We start from the raw sequence: 15,352 nt of genomic DNA on the forward strand, positions 1-15,352 counted from the left end.
CTGCCGTTCCAATATCCTGCAATCACCTTAGGCCAACTTGCATCAGGCTTTCTCATGGCCTGCCTGCAGTACCAGATGCACCAACTGGTTCATGACATGGCTAATCACATTGACTGACAGCTCCCAAGGTTGGGATGAAAGTTTTACAATTAGGCGGTTTAACCTGCCCACAGTTCTTTATGGCTGTGGGACTGGCTTTCAATGGGTCAGCTTCCAATTCACACTCCTTCCAGGCCGAGCCATATGCACTGCCCCTGTACCCTTCTGCTCAATGGCTTTGGCCTGACTGTTTATTTGAAGGAAGTTTCTGTTCATTCTGTACCGGATGTCAGAAGCAGTGTGACAAATCAAAGACAGCAATGTATGATCTTTATTTAATTGAGCACCCCCATGTTCTATTTTGTTGCGATAACATCAGTTATTAAGGCACACCTCTGAGCTGGGAGGCCTGGCTGCAAGTCCCACCTGCTGCAGAGGTGTAAAGTAACATCCCTGAACGGGTTATTAGAAATATCTAGCATTCATTTTTGAAGTAATAATGGCATTATTTGAAAGAAAAGGAAATTAATTCAGAGCCGCTGATCAGGATCTGTGAGAGCAAATAGACCATTGTTTGAATGGTATCTTGCCATCAGGAATGGCACTTGCAACATTTTCTTTGTTTCTGACTGCTTGTGTTTCTAGCATTTTTTCTTTCTTTTTTATGTTTTGCTGTAGTAGCAAGTATGATTTGTGTCTCATTACCTGTACTTTGTCCAAGGAGTTTCTCACAAATTAATTCACAGATTGCACAACAATACTCATCAGTTGTAATTTCTGATGTTGCCATCTGCTTGTCTTGAGGGTGTCTTATTCACTCTGTTTTTCTATATGAACTAGATTAATTACAAATCGTAAATCTTCACAAAGTAATATTTGGCTTCAGGGAAATGAGCAACCCATTTAGCAAATCTTACTTCATGAAACAAAAAACCAAATTTTCTTCTGGTCCAAGAATCTTTGAAGAGGAGTGATATTTGTTCAATGTTTAATGTTACTTTATCTTAACCTGTTTGAGAACAAAAATTACCTTGTAATTTAACAAAATATTTTGAGATTATAAAAGGAATTGCCTAGATATGCTCAAATAATTTGGATGCTGCACTGAATGGCAGCCTGAGAATTACCTTGTTCAGAGTAAAAGGGAACTTTTCTAAAGATGAAAAATTTAGGGATAATTTGTGCTAATAACTGACATCTAGGAGCAACAGTATAACATGGTTTGAGACTCAAAGTTTCATTCCTGTTTGAAGTATGTATGGGGAAATGCGAGAATGACATTCAAAGAATTTGGAGCTCAGATGAACAGTGTAGAACACAATGCCACTAATGTTAATAGAAGTGAAATGCCAGAAATGATAACTTTTAATCAATAGTAGAGGACTTCTAGAAGGTGTTTGATACAGTGCCACACAAGAGCATTGTAAGGAATGTTATAGATCATGGAATGCAAGGGACTTTAGCATTGTGGCCGAATGATAAGAAATATAGAGTAATGGGAAATGGATATTTTTCAGGCTGAAGGGAAGTTCGTAGTGGAGTTTCCCAGGTGTTCGTACTGGAGCCTTTCCTTCTGCCTGACATAAATTAATGATCTAGATCTCTGTGTTCAAGGGCCAATTTCAAAGTTTGCAGACGACACAAAACTTAAATGAATTGTTAACAGTGAAGACAATTATATAGAACTCCATGAGGTCATAGACAAGTTGGAGGCGGGGGTGGATAGGTGGTAGACGGGGTTCAATGCAGAGAAGCGCGAGGTGATGCATTTTGGTAGGAAGAATATTGAAAGACAACATCATATAGCGGGTATAGTTCTAAAGGGGATGCAGGCATCGAGGGCCCTGGATGGATATGTGCACAGATCACAGAAGGTGTCAAGACAGGTTGAGAGAGCAAATAATAAAGCAACAGTACCCTTGGCTTTATTAATAGGGGTATATTGCATAGGAGCAAAGGGGTGTTGTTGAATGTGTATAAAATATTTGTTAGACCTTAGCTGAAGTACCTGTACAGTTCTGGGACCATCACGATGCAAAGGAAGTGAAGACATAGGAGAGAACGCAGAAGCAACTTATACAAATGGTTCAGGGATGAGAAATATCAGGCGATGATCTGGTGGTATTATTGCTGGACTGTTAATCCAGAGACCCAGATGATGTTCTGGTGATGCAGTTCGAATGCCGCCATAGTGGATGTGGAATTTGAATTGAATAAATATCTGGCATTAAGAGTGTAATGAACACCGTAAATCCATTGCCGATTGTCGGGGAAAAACCCATCTGGTTCACTAATGTCCATTAGGGAAGGAAACTGCCATCCTTACCTGGTCTGGCCTACATGTGACTCCAGACCCACAGCAATGTCGTTGACTCTTAACTGCCCTCTGGGCAATTAGGGATGGGCAATAAATGCTGCCTGGCAAGTGACATCCTCATCCCATGAATGAATAAAGGAATATTAGTTATGAGGGCAGATTGAAGAAGTTGAAACTCCTCCTTTTGGAGAGAAGAAGGCCAAAGGGATGTCTGATTGTGGTTTTCAAAATCATGAGGTTGGATAGAATAGATAGGAAAGTAACTGTACCTGCTTAAAAAGGATGAAGAATCAGAGGGCAGATTTTTAAACTGATTTACAAACAAAGCGACTGTGAGGTGAGAAAACTCTCACACCGCAAGTAGTTAATGTCTGGAATGCATTGCCTGGAAGTGTTGTGGAGGCAGATTCAAATTGAAACATTCAAGAGAGTGTTGGATGATGATTTGGTTAGAAATAATGTGCAAGGGAATGGGGAAAAGAAGATTGGCAGAAGATAATGATACTTATTTGAAGAGCCTGTGCAAACGCAATGGTTTGAATTGTGTCCTTCTGCATTTTAACACTTCTGCGATTACTGTGATTGACTGTTGATTTCATTATGAATAAAATGGCTGACTCAGCAAACTGTTTTGTTTTAAGCTCCATACTAACTTCTGTTCTCCTTCTACTCATCCCAAATCGAATTAGACGTGGCATGCTATTTGTCTCTGACCACTCATCTAACCCCACTTTGTATATCTTGGAAGTCAGATGTACATGTCAAAATAGGAGGAAACATTATAGTTCAAAAAAACAGTTAAATGTAATAAGGAGGAACAAGTGATTGAGCTATGGGCTGCAAAAGTGCACTTTCGGGATGCACTTCAAAGGTACCATAAATCAATTAAATGTGTGTGTTTAGCTTGCTGCTCAAAACTCATGATTTTCTTTATAATTTCCTTCAATGCATTTCTGATGGTTAATCAAAGTTCAGCTGAGCTAAAGAACAGTTTTCATGCTGTGATCCCATAACTTGTAGGAACTAGATTGAGAGTCCTATACTTCATTTTATATGGGAAGATTAAAGCCAGCAAATAGCAGTTTGCCCTATTTGCTTAGGGCTGGATTTGAACGCAGGTGAAAGACAGCCATCCAAACCAGGCCTACAATTTTAAGGTAATCACAATGGGTAATTTGTTCAGCAGTGAGAAAATTACACTTTAAAGCCATTGAGGCAATTGACAATTACACTCACACAAAGTTGTTGTTATTACAGTTGTGGAAATGTTAATTAATTATTTATAATCTAATTAGTCCATTTAAAATCCTTGTTGAGCATAAGTATTTACTAGATTTGATATTACACCCATCCACTTCAGATGCCATTATTTAAAAGTATCCGGTGTTGCCCTGCCACTTATATTTCCAGAATAGAACTTTTTTTTTGTTTATGGGATGTGGGCATTACTGGCTAGGTAAGCAATATTACCCGTCCTTAATTGCAGGATTGGAGTTGAGTCAACCATGTTGTTGAGGGTCTGGAGTCACATGTAGGCATATACATGTACAGCCGATTTCCTTTCCTAAAGGATAATAGTGAACCAAATGGGTTTTTGCAACAATTGGCAATGTTTAAATGGTCACCATTTATTCCAGATTTTTATTGATTTCATGTTTTACCACCTGCCATGGTAGGATTTGAGCCTGTGTCACCAGAACACGAACTTGGGGTTCTGGATTAATAATCCAGAGACATTTGAATGGGTTTATTATTTTTTAATCCATTGCCTTGTACATAAATTACATACTTTTACATAGAATCCCTACAGTGTGGTAACAGGCCCTTCGGCCCAACAAGTCCACACCGACCGCCTCATAACCCACCTAAGCTACACATCCCTGAACACTATGGTCAATTTAGCATGGCCAATCCACCTTCCCTGCACATTTTTGGACCGTGGGAGGAAACCGGAGCACCCGGAGGAAACCCATGCATCTTGCACTGGTATTCACTGGATAGAGAAAGAAGTGACAGAAATGAGTCTCGACTTAAAATGATGTAAAGAAATCCATCTACAAGGTTTCAGGAGAGTGTTACAAAGGAAGACAAGGCCCATTTTAATGCAGTGGAATGTTGTCTGATCTTGCACCAGTATTGGTATAATTTGAAATGTATTTGTCTACTCAGATCTGTCTGTGTCTTTGGACCCAGTGCTTTAAATCTTTTTTCTGTCCCCAAATGTTGTCAGACCTGCTGATTTTCTCCAGTTTTTCTGTTTTTACTCCATGCTTTCTCTTGTTCCTTACTAATATTTTCTTGCATTTTAATATCCAGCCTTCTGTTACCTCTGTAATTAAAAATGAAATTAGCAATGTTATTGTTCCTTTCTTGAGCCTCAATAGTTATTGTGTCTGCATCAGTTATTGTGCATCAGTTTCACATGCCATCCCCAAAGGCAAATTTGGAAGAATACCAGGCAAGGAAATTCAGGAAAATGTTTGGAAACGTAATTTACTGGCAAGTAAATAAATCAACAATAGTTGGAAACTCTTTGCCAAAGAAAGCATGCTAGATTGTAATGCAGGCTGATTTGCTTTGCTGGGAGCTGGCTGGAGCTCATTTTTAGAGGGGAATAGACTAAGTCCAGACAGTGGACTGCTCTGATGCCCATTGATGCAGAATCACAAAGAATTGAGGGAAGCTAGTCAAAAGAAATTAGGTGGAGACTTCCACCAAATTATGAGAATTATTCCATGGATTAGTTTGAATGTTACAGGGTTGTCAGGTGGGGAAGAGTTGAAGGAGGTTGGTGAGAAAATGTGGGATGTGTTGGTCGCCATATGGTGCATCTGATAGCAATAGTGCAACATGAATTGAGAATAACAGTTTTCATTTCTGTGTGAAATGTGCATTCAGCAATGTGAGAATATCATTTAGTGAATGTGGTGCTCAAATGAAGTAAAGAACATAATGGCGATCAACTGCATTGTCTTGGGTTTCTGCCTACATAAGAGTAAGAGTCGGTGTGTCTATAGAACTCAAAAAGGTGTCCTTGGACTCGGTGCTTTAAGTCTGTTTTTCTGTCCCCATATGTTGTCAGACGTGCTGATTTTCTCCAGTATTTTCTGTTTTTACTCTATACTTTCTCTTGTTCCTTACTAATATTTTCTTCCATTTTAATATCCAACCTTCTCCGTTATCGCTGTAATTAAAAATGTTATTGTTCCTTTCTTGAGCCTCAGTAGTCATTGTGTCTATTTTTGCGTCAGTTTCACATGCCATTCCCAAAAGTAAATTTGGAAGAATACCGGGCAAGGAAATTCAGTAAAATGTTTGGAAAACTAATTTTCTAGCAAGTAAATAAATATTTTTATTCCTGAATATTTTTATTCTCCAAGTATTTTCTGTACTGTAGTCACTAGCACTGGAAAACCAGTCTGAATTAGCATCGGTAGCATGATAACCCACCCCAAATACGTGGCTGCATTGTGAAACATGGAGGAAGCAAATTCCTGACTTCTTGGTGTTTGATAACCCACTCTTCATGTCACTGTCAGCTTGTTCCATCCCCCATTTATACCAACACCCTCCTGAGCCACCCCCACAAAATGAAGTAACTTTCGATTGACACACTGTCTAAAACTGATTTCCTAGCTTTGGAGATAACAGTGTGGAGCTGGAGGAACATAGCAGGCCAGGCAGCATCAGAGGAACAAGAAAGTTAATGTTTCGGGTCGGGACCCTTCAGAAATGGTGGTGGTGGAGGTGGGGGTGGGGGGAGCTCAGAAATAAATTGAGAGAGGAGGGGTGGGACTGGTGGGATGGTGATAGGTGAGTGCAGGTAGGGAGTGGTGGGGATTGGTCAGTGAGGTGGGAGGAGCGGATAGGTGGGAGAGAAGATGGACAGGTTGTGTCAGGTCAAGGAGGCGGGGATGAGAGGGAAGATTGGTCATCGGATGAGGTCGGGGGGTGGGGAGACTTTGAAACTGGTAAAACCCACTAACCTCCGTATCCAACGTACCATTCTCCGCCACCTACAGTCTGACCCCACAACCAAAGATATATTTCCCTCCCTATCCCTAGCTGCCTTTTGTAGGAATCACTCACTTGGCAACGCCCTCATCCGCTCCACGCTCCACGCTCCCCACTCCCCACTAGCCCCACCATCTTTCCCTGCAACCGCAGGAAGTGCTACACCTGCCCCTACACCTCCCTCCTCACCTCCATTCAAGGCACCAAACAAACCTTCCACATCAGACAGAGGTTCACCTGCACATCTGCCAATGTGGTCTATTATATCCGCTGCTCCCAATGTGGCCTCCTCTACGTCGGTGAGACCAAGCGGAGGCTGGGAGACCACTTTGTAGAGCATCTACGCTCTGTTAGTGACAAACTACAACACCTTCTGGTCACGAATCATTTCAACTCCCCCTCCCACTCCCTGGGCGAAATGTCCATCCTGAGCCTCCTTCAGTGTCACAATGACGCCACCCGGAAACTAGAGGAGCAGCATCTCATATTCCGCCTTGGAAGCCTACAGCCCAATGGCCTAAATGTGGATTTTACCAGTTTCAAAATCTCCCTATCCCCAGCGTTAACCCATGACCAACCCTCCCTCTCATCCCACCTCCTTAACCCGACACAACCTGTCCATCTTCTCTCCCAGATAACAAGGTGTAGAGCTGGATGAACACAGCAGGCCAAGCAGCATCAGAGGAGCAGGAAAGCTGACGTTTCGGGCCTAGACCCTTCTTCAGATCTTCTCTCCCACCTATCCGCTCCACCCACCTCACTGACCAATCCCCACCACTCCCTACCTGCACTCACCTATCACATCCCATCTACCTTCCCTAGCCCCGCCCTTCCTATCTCTCTTTATTTCTGAACTCCCTTCTACCCCCACGCACCCCCATTTCTGGAGAAGGGGTTTGACCCGAAACATCAACTTTCCTGCTCCTCTGATGCTGCCTGGCCTGCTGCGTTCCCCCAGCTCCACACGTTATCTCTGACTCCAGCATTGGCAGTTCTTACTATCTCTTTCCTAGCTTTGGTCCATTCTTGCCCTTTCTCACAATTCCTCTGTTTGCTACTATATACTCTTTGATTTCTGTCCTTCACCTTGTCCTGTTTCCTCTGCAGTTTCACAATTCTGCTGCATATCCTGTAAATTTCTTATTGCTTTCCTTATTTGCTTTAATGTCTTTTTAATTATTCTTTTCTGATAATATTGATAGTTGACATTAAAACCAATTTATAAACCCAGTCACCTTAAGATTCGAGACCGAGCCAAAAAAGATGTATGAATAAGTGACTAAATGCTCAGTTGCTGAGTTAGATTTAACCTAAACAAGAGAGAGAGGAGGACTGGGGAGGGGAATTACAGATGCTCATGGTGGAAACTACCAAATTCTGCTGTGACATCTGCACCTTGTCTCCTTAGTGACAGTGCTTGCTGTCCTTGTAAAACACTGGAGATACATTTTCGTGCTATTGTGTATGTCAGTTTATTCACTATGATTTTAGAAGAAGTGTCTGTGCACAGGAAAGGCTGTTTCAAAACATTTTTGACAAATAAGCTAATGTTCTATTAGAACCATATTTAAACTGGTCCTAGGCACTGTCCAAAAAGATGCAAAATTTATGGAATGTCTTTTACCCCTGAAATGTTCAGGAGGAAAATAAGACTGTTGGTAAATTGATTGGGCAGCCAGAGCACTGTGGGCAGCAGAGTGCCCTGTCACCCTGTAGGCTTCCCTTAAAAGAGCACCTTTCATTCAGGAACATCTGCCAATGATAGTACCACTTCAGTTAAGTTACTGCAGTGTGCGATTCAAAATGGAGATCACACTGTCTCCCAAGCAAGAATTGGAGGATTAAAACCAAGTATCCCCCAGACTATTTCTTTCAAACAACTATTGTAAAAATTTCCTATAATATGTGCTTTCACTTTCATTCAAGAACTGAATGACTTGTTTTAAAATCGTTTGCCATGAAGCAAATCCAAAGTGCCCCTAGTTTATGTACACTGCCGTAAGTATTCCTGACTATTTTGAGCCAGGACACTGCCATAGGTGCTGCAGTTACACTTAGTTCTGTGGCTTGGAAGGTAAAATTGGTCGAGGTTCTGCTCCTAATTGTACAATGACCTGTACTGTAAGTGCATCCAGATGAAGATCAAAACTTGTTTACATACTGAGGGTGTTTTGTGCATCATGATATAAAGATTCATGTCCCACCTGGAAAGGCAAAAAATAATTAAAAACCCAGACCAATGTGATAGTTGGGTGTGAGAGTTCTAGAAATTGTCTCTGACTCCTTTAAATGATCTAAACTGGTTTAACAGATACCACTGGTCCTAGTATATGTTGCAAAGCTTGTTCTCTCTTGTACAATGTGATTTTTGCCTCAGTCAGAACACATCTTGCTTGGAGGCATGCAGTGAATTCGTGTTCATTTCACAAGCCGGTATAAGCTATACCATAGGTCCACTGTTGTCTGGAAAAAGAAAATGCTTTTAACATCTAATCTAGTTCTGCCCTTATGTAACTTGTAAGCATAACCTCTTTTTCCTGTTGAAATAATTTATTGTGTAAAAGCAACATAGACATTTAATTATCTTATAAACATCATATCAAATTGTCCAAGTCTGTGTTTCACTAATATATACAGACCCAGCTCTTTAAACTTATTTGGATGCCTGAGGTGTTTTGAATTGGAAATAAATCTTGTGGCCCTGATTTGCACTATTACCAAAGCCTCAATATTCCATACCCTGGAGGAGAACTAAATCAGGTGACAGCTATCTAAATGAAGCCAAGTCTTCTTATGGCATGTTTTGTGGTGAATTGTTTTGTGGATACAACCTAATAGCTGGTTAGATTTAGATAGAGCTTTGCCACATTGGTATTATTTGGCTTATATAGTAGTTAAATGGTGGAGAGAGCAGTGATGCTCAACATTTCATCAAACGAACTGTCTTTTTATCTGTTCTCTGTCTCATTTGTGGTGAATTTATGGTAAACTGCATGATAACACTGGCTAGACGTCTCATTCTACCTATTGACTGCCAGAATTAGACAGCTACATGCTGTGAAAACCTTTCCATCTATTAAACCTGCGAAGTCACTGCTGTCGAGTCTTTGACAGTTCTTGTGCCACATATTACAATGATTTGATGGCATGCCTATAAAATAGAAGTTATCTCATTAAATATTTAATTGCAAGATTAAAATCACACTTTATAAAGCATAATAAGATATGAAATTCTGAAATAAACTCTCATTGCCCATTCATTTCATGATGTGGTGTCATTTCACAATTAACTGGATGTCTCAAAGTGTTTCGAGGTCAATGAACTTTCAAAACCGGCCACAATTGATAGGCAGGTGAAAGAAGCAGCATTTCTTATTTGCAGTAACATCCCATAATGAACAGAAAGATGCTGGAATGGGTTTATTTTGATGATTGAGGGGCAAATGTTGACAACAGAACTCACTGCACTTTTTGAAATAGTGCCCTGGGATTCTTAACGTTCACTTGCTGAAGCGGACTGGTCACATTTCATCCAAATGTTGACAGTTTTCACCAAAACACTGTATTGTTGAACAAAATATATTAAACAAATTGGCAACTGCTTAATAGGGCAGTAAGTTAACATCATGAGTTATACCTGAAATGTTAACCTTTGTTATTCTTTCAGCTGTTAAACCGTCGTGCATTTTGAGCACTTTCTGTTTTTGTTTTTTGTTTTTTGTTTTCCCCATTTTTCTCAGCTTGGTTAATTCTAAATGGATATTTTCTATACCATAGTGATAGATGCCATCACACTTATAGCATTACATTTGCAAATTCAGTGACTCTAAACTTTTGGATTGTATTCATTTATGACTGATTTCTTCTGACCTAAGGAAGGAGTTGGAGTCTAAAATGTGCGGAGAAACTTTTCCAATGTCACATTTGCTCTTATATGACAAAATAATCTGTCATGGAGTAATTAACCACAGGATGTGTGATTGTATAACAATTGGGCCTTGTGGCATTTTTAAAAAAAGCTCCCTTTTAGCAGTAGAATAATATGTTGTGCTGTGAATAATATCATGCTGAAAAGTGTGTGTGTTGTCCCTCCAGGAAAAACTAATACATTCAGCTATTCTCTTATGGTGTTGTTCAGGTTAAGGTCACTGGTTGAGGGATAATTGGACCAGGGTGCACAGATCCTGTTCAGTTCACTTTTTAAAAATATTTTAGCTGTAAATTCTTGTGCTTATAAGGTGGAACTGCCTATGTGTCTGAGTCATACTGTAACTATATCTTTCTGTGGGTAACGGTGCTGTAGAGCTTCCTGCTGAGCTTCTTAGGCACTTGACAAGGAGAAGTTTTAGTTATTCAGTCCTGGCATGTGAGCAATTGGCAATACTTGTCTATCCACAGTTGCCCTTTAGAGGGGTGAGCCACCTCCACCTCTTGAACTGCTGCAGTCCATGTCATGTATGTACACCCACAACATTGTTAGGTGAATATTAAGAAGGGGAGAGTGATTATTCAGGAATGATGATTTCAAATTTGAATGTTTCGAGTCTTGTGGCTCAACATCAGGCTGCAATGTCAAACAGACCCTTGGAAATGAGATCTAACACAATGCGTGATTTTTTATTTAATGCTCTTATTTTCTGCCAGTTTCAGTATTCCTATTTGCTCGGTCAGGTGATTTTATGATGTGGAGGTGCTGTTGTTGGGCTGTGGTGGACAAGGTCAGAAGTCACATGACACCAGCTTATAGCCCAACAGGTTTATTTGAAATCACAAGCTTTTGGAGCGCTGCTCCTTTGCCAGGTGAAGTCAGGTAATTTTATGGCTTATAGAGACTGACACTAAATGAACGTGGATACACCTTTCAACGGTTCTTCGGCCTTCATTACTATCGTCACCATTGTGTCAGTAGTTTACTAGTGTAGCTCAAATTTCTAACATTTTAAATAAAATTAAGAAGTGTCACAGATTTACTATGGCAGTGGAAGAGGCCAGTTAGTCCATCAGGTCCAGGACAATATGGTAAAATAGCATGATTACACTTATCAGTTAAACTTTTAATGCTGTTAATAACAGCTTGAAGCTTTAATAAAAATAATAATTTTGGGAAACAAAGATATAAAATTGCAACAATTTTACTGGGCTAAAATTTATAGTTAGTTTTCTAACAAAAAGGTTTGTCTTCGCAGTGAGTAGAAAGTATAGTTTTCACTGATTTTGTAAACTTCAGAAAGTGTACTAAGCTCTACTGGGAAGATGGAGAGAAAACAAGTCGGTCAGCATTTTTTTCAGGTGATGGTTAAATGTTCAACAAACATTTTTCATTAAGTCTTTTTTTTAAGAAACACAGTCACTTGTTAGCACTCAACTTGAATGCTGCTGAAAAAAGATATACTGAATGCTACCTACACTTTTCATCTCACACTCATCAAGAAAAATGCAAGAATGCCAAATTTAAAATGATCATGACAAGTTATCCTGGAAGAAAGGGGTGTTAATTGTTTTCACCAAGGCCAATGATGAATTTTAGGCTCTGGGTAATTTAAAAAATGGGCATAAAAGTTCAACAGGAAAGTATGCTATCCAAAAAAACTTAATCTCTGTTTAAATTACCCTGAAGCAGGGTACTGCTCCCCGTTTGTTCCTTTATGGCAACACCTTGATCAATCATTGCTTCATTGTTTTTGACAGTCTTGGTGATTTGCAGAGAGTCTATAGATATACTACTGCAACTCTGCTTTCAGCAATGTTCTAGCTCAGATCATACCCTGGAGTTGGTTTTCAAAGCCACTTTCACTGTCAGGAGCAAGTTAAATCGTCAGTGATTCACAGGTTGGAAGTAAAAGCTACTCATTAATTTTTAAGAAAACTGCACATCATGACAAAAATCACAAATCTTTAATTATCTGATAGAAGCGACAGAGAAGCAAGTCATTCAATTCAAATACTAATTTTCTGTATATTTTGTTTAGGACCCGTAGTGAATATTGAATTAGATCAGACAGTGCAAAATCTGGGGATAAGTGGCTTCAAGACAAACAATGGGAGCAAAGAGTAGTTAGTGGCAGAAAGTTAGAAATTGTTCGATAAGAATTATTGCTGTGATGACTGTTGTTTGTATTAATGATTTGGACTTTGAAATCAAAACCACAATTTCTAAATTTGAGTGATACAAGCTTAGTGTGATTGTGGTGAGGTCTAGCCACTGTTAACAATACTAAGAAGGGCTGCAACAAATTATACATTGATAACCTTACAGAATTGGCAAATAATTAGCAAATGAAGTTGGACGCAAATGGTCTTGTGGTACATTTTAGTGGGAAAGGGCAGTTACTTATTATTTGAAAGATGTCTGTCTAAGTAAATCAGAGAAGGTGATCTTAATGTACAATCAAGAGGATGTAGAGAAGATTTGCAAAGCACGATATCGGAAAGATCAGGGTGCACATAGAGGAAGGATGAACAATGCAGGTCTTGTTTCTCTCAAAAAAAAAAGTCCAAGAGATGATGGAATAGAGGTCTTTAAAATAATGAAAGATTTCGATACAGCAGACACAAAGAGAATATTTTCACTTGTAATGAAGAGCAAGACTAGACGCAATCAATGTAAAATAGTCACCAAAAATCCAATAGGGAATTCAGAATAAACATTTCTTTTAACCCAGAGAATGATGAGAATATAGAACTTGCTATGACCGGGAGCAATCCAAATGAATAGCATCAATGCATTTGGGGGAAGGCTAATAAACATATGAAGGAGAAGGGAATAGAGGGTTACGATTTAACTGAGAAAAGGTACGAGGATGCTTGAGCAGACCATAAACGTTGTCATAGACTAGTTGGGCAAAATAGCCTGTAAAATGCCCACATCACATTTTATTCTTACAAAATTGCTCAGAATTTGCTGAGAAATATTTCCAGTTACAATGTGTCTCAGCAGGAAGATGTGTTCTCTTTGTTTTAAAAAAAGCAGTAATTTTGTAAATCACGGTACGAAATCCATGGCCTCGTGACTAGCCCGTTCACTTCTGAATCAGAAGGCTTTCAGTCCAAGCTATACATCAGAGAAACAAGAACACAAAATCCAAGCTGATGTTCCAATGCAAGACTGAAACAGTATTGCAATGTCAGAGGTATCATCCAGTTGTTCAGGTGGATGTAAAATGTCCCACGGCACAATTTCAAAGAAGAGTACAGGTATTATCCCCTTCATGACCAATATTTATTCCTTAATCTACATCTCAAAAAAGCTGATTATCTGGTTACTAGCATTTTAGTGGTCATGCAATTTTACTGTGTACAAATTGACACTGCATTTTCTCCATCTGAAGTTTAGTCACAGTTGCACTTCACTGTCTGTAAAGCACTTGGGTTGTGAAAGGAGGTATAAAAATTGCAAGTCTTTTTTCTTGAAACCAACAGTGGGAAGATTTTGAAACAGTAACTGTCGTGCACAAGGTTTTTGTTTTAATAAAATTTTGTAAAATTTATCAGGGCAATTTCCTTTGAAAGCTGCTTTAGGTGTCTCATAAAACCTTATAACACAGTTATTGGTATAGCCCTTTACCCACATACAGTGAAGAAATCAATTAGATAGTTACTGTTTTCAATCTCTCCTTGCTGTGTGCTGTAGAAGTAGAATTGAGCAAAACTTCAAGTCTGGGAAGATGGATGGCAAATAATGGATCAAGAAACAGAGACATCAGTCATTATATATATTTTTAAAATTTCTTGAAATGCAGCTCTGTTTAATAATGTTCGTTTCCGCTGTACTGTGGTTTGCAAAGATACAGCAGCATCTGTGTTACGAAGGGCAACTGGGGCATGTTTTTGGCAGGTCAGCTTTTATCTGCAGTCTACTTGTGTACACTGCGGCTTGCTATCTCTTTGCAGTACTGCAGTTCAGCTTGAGCTGGAAGAGTTTGGTTTTCTGGCAGGCCTGAAACAAAGCTGCAGTAGGCCACTTAAATCTACCCTTTTGATCCTGATTTTCTGAGCTACACAAATGTTTTCACGTAAAGGCTTTCAGCAATATTGTCTACCCCATGATTAGACAACCAGCATGACATTAAAGTGTATCGGTGTGCAATGGTAAGTCCTATTGATCTATTTGAGCAATGTGCATTAGATATTCATTCTGCGAACTAGAATCTGTCTGCTGTTGGCCTAAAATAAAGTATAATCATGAACTAACCAGTATTTTGTTGAGTGCTGCAATAATTATTCCAAATTGAGTCCAGGTAACCATTTATTTTCTTTAGCCTGAATAGCTTTTAGATATCTATACATTTTCCTTGTGTTTTGTAGCATTGGGGATTTATTTTCCTTCACTAGTGATAATTTTCCAATAATACTATTTCACAATCTTAAGACTGTCTTATTTCACCTCTGAAGTGAATATTGTAAAACATGTCCAGAGAGTTGAGTATACAACCTGTACTGGTTCATCGTACCAATAACTGCAGCACACACATACAGTGGCTGCATTCAAAGTGAGCTTCAGGGGCCTTTTGCCAGAATGGCAAATTGAAGAGGAACCTCATTTGGGGAGGGAATGGAGTCCTGAAAACTTCCCATTAGCTCTTGCCCACTCATTGAAAAGAGAACTTGCTGTTTGTGATCACAACAGTGTGCTTGAATTGGATATGAAAAGCTGAACGGAAAATTCCAATGCTCAACAAGTCCCATTTTCAGACTGAAGTAAGGGATGGGAATTTAGTGATACAAGCAATCGTGGAGAGACCTGAACAAAAAAACAGAACATTTTCCTTCAAAGAAAGTAATGTGTGAGCTCCCTCTTGAGATGCTCAGTGACATTTTGGTGTTGTGCTGTGTCACAAGACTGCAAACATCCACTAGTTGATATCATGGTATGTGCTGAATTCATTGTACTGTTGGCATATTCGACATGCCAAGTATTGGCAATATTCTGTAGGAGGAGTGCCATATCATTTTAGTTTGTTGAATTGAAGGTCTCAGCCAAAT

General features: G+C 39.5%; 1 protein-coding gene across 3 annotated transcripts in view; it reads left to right on the top strand.

The window, feature by feature from the left end:
- Positions 1–15,352, top strand: part of gpr107 (G protein-coupled receptor 107) — a 127,709-nt gene that overhangs the window by 78,179 nt on the left and 34,178 nt on the right. The gene's annotated exons all lie outside the window — the stretch shown is intronic.

The sequence above is a fragment of the Rhincodon typus genome, chromosome 28, assembly GCF_021869965.1.
Source record: "Rhincodon typus isolate 14 chromosome 28, sRhiTyp1.1, whole genome shotgun sequence".
Taxonomy (NCBI): Eukaryota; Metazoa; Chordata; class Chondrichthyes; order Orectolobiformes; family Rhincodontidae; genus Rhincodon; species Rhincodon typus.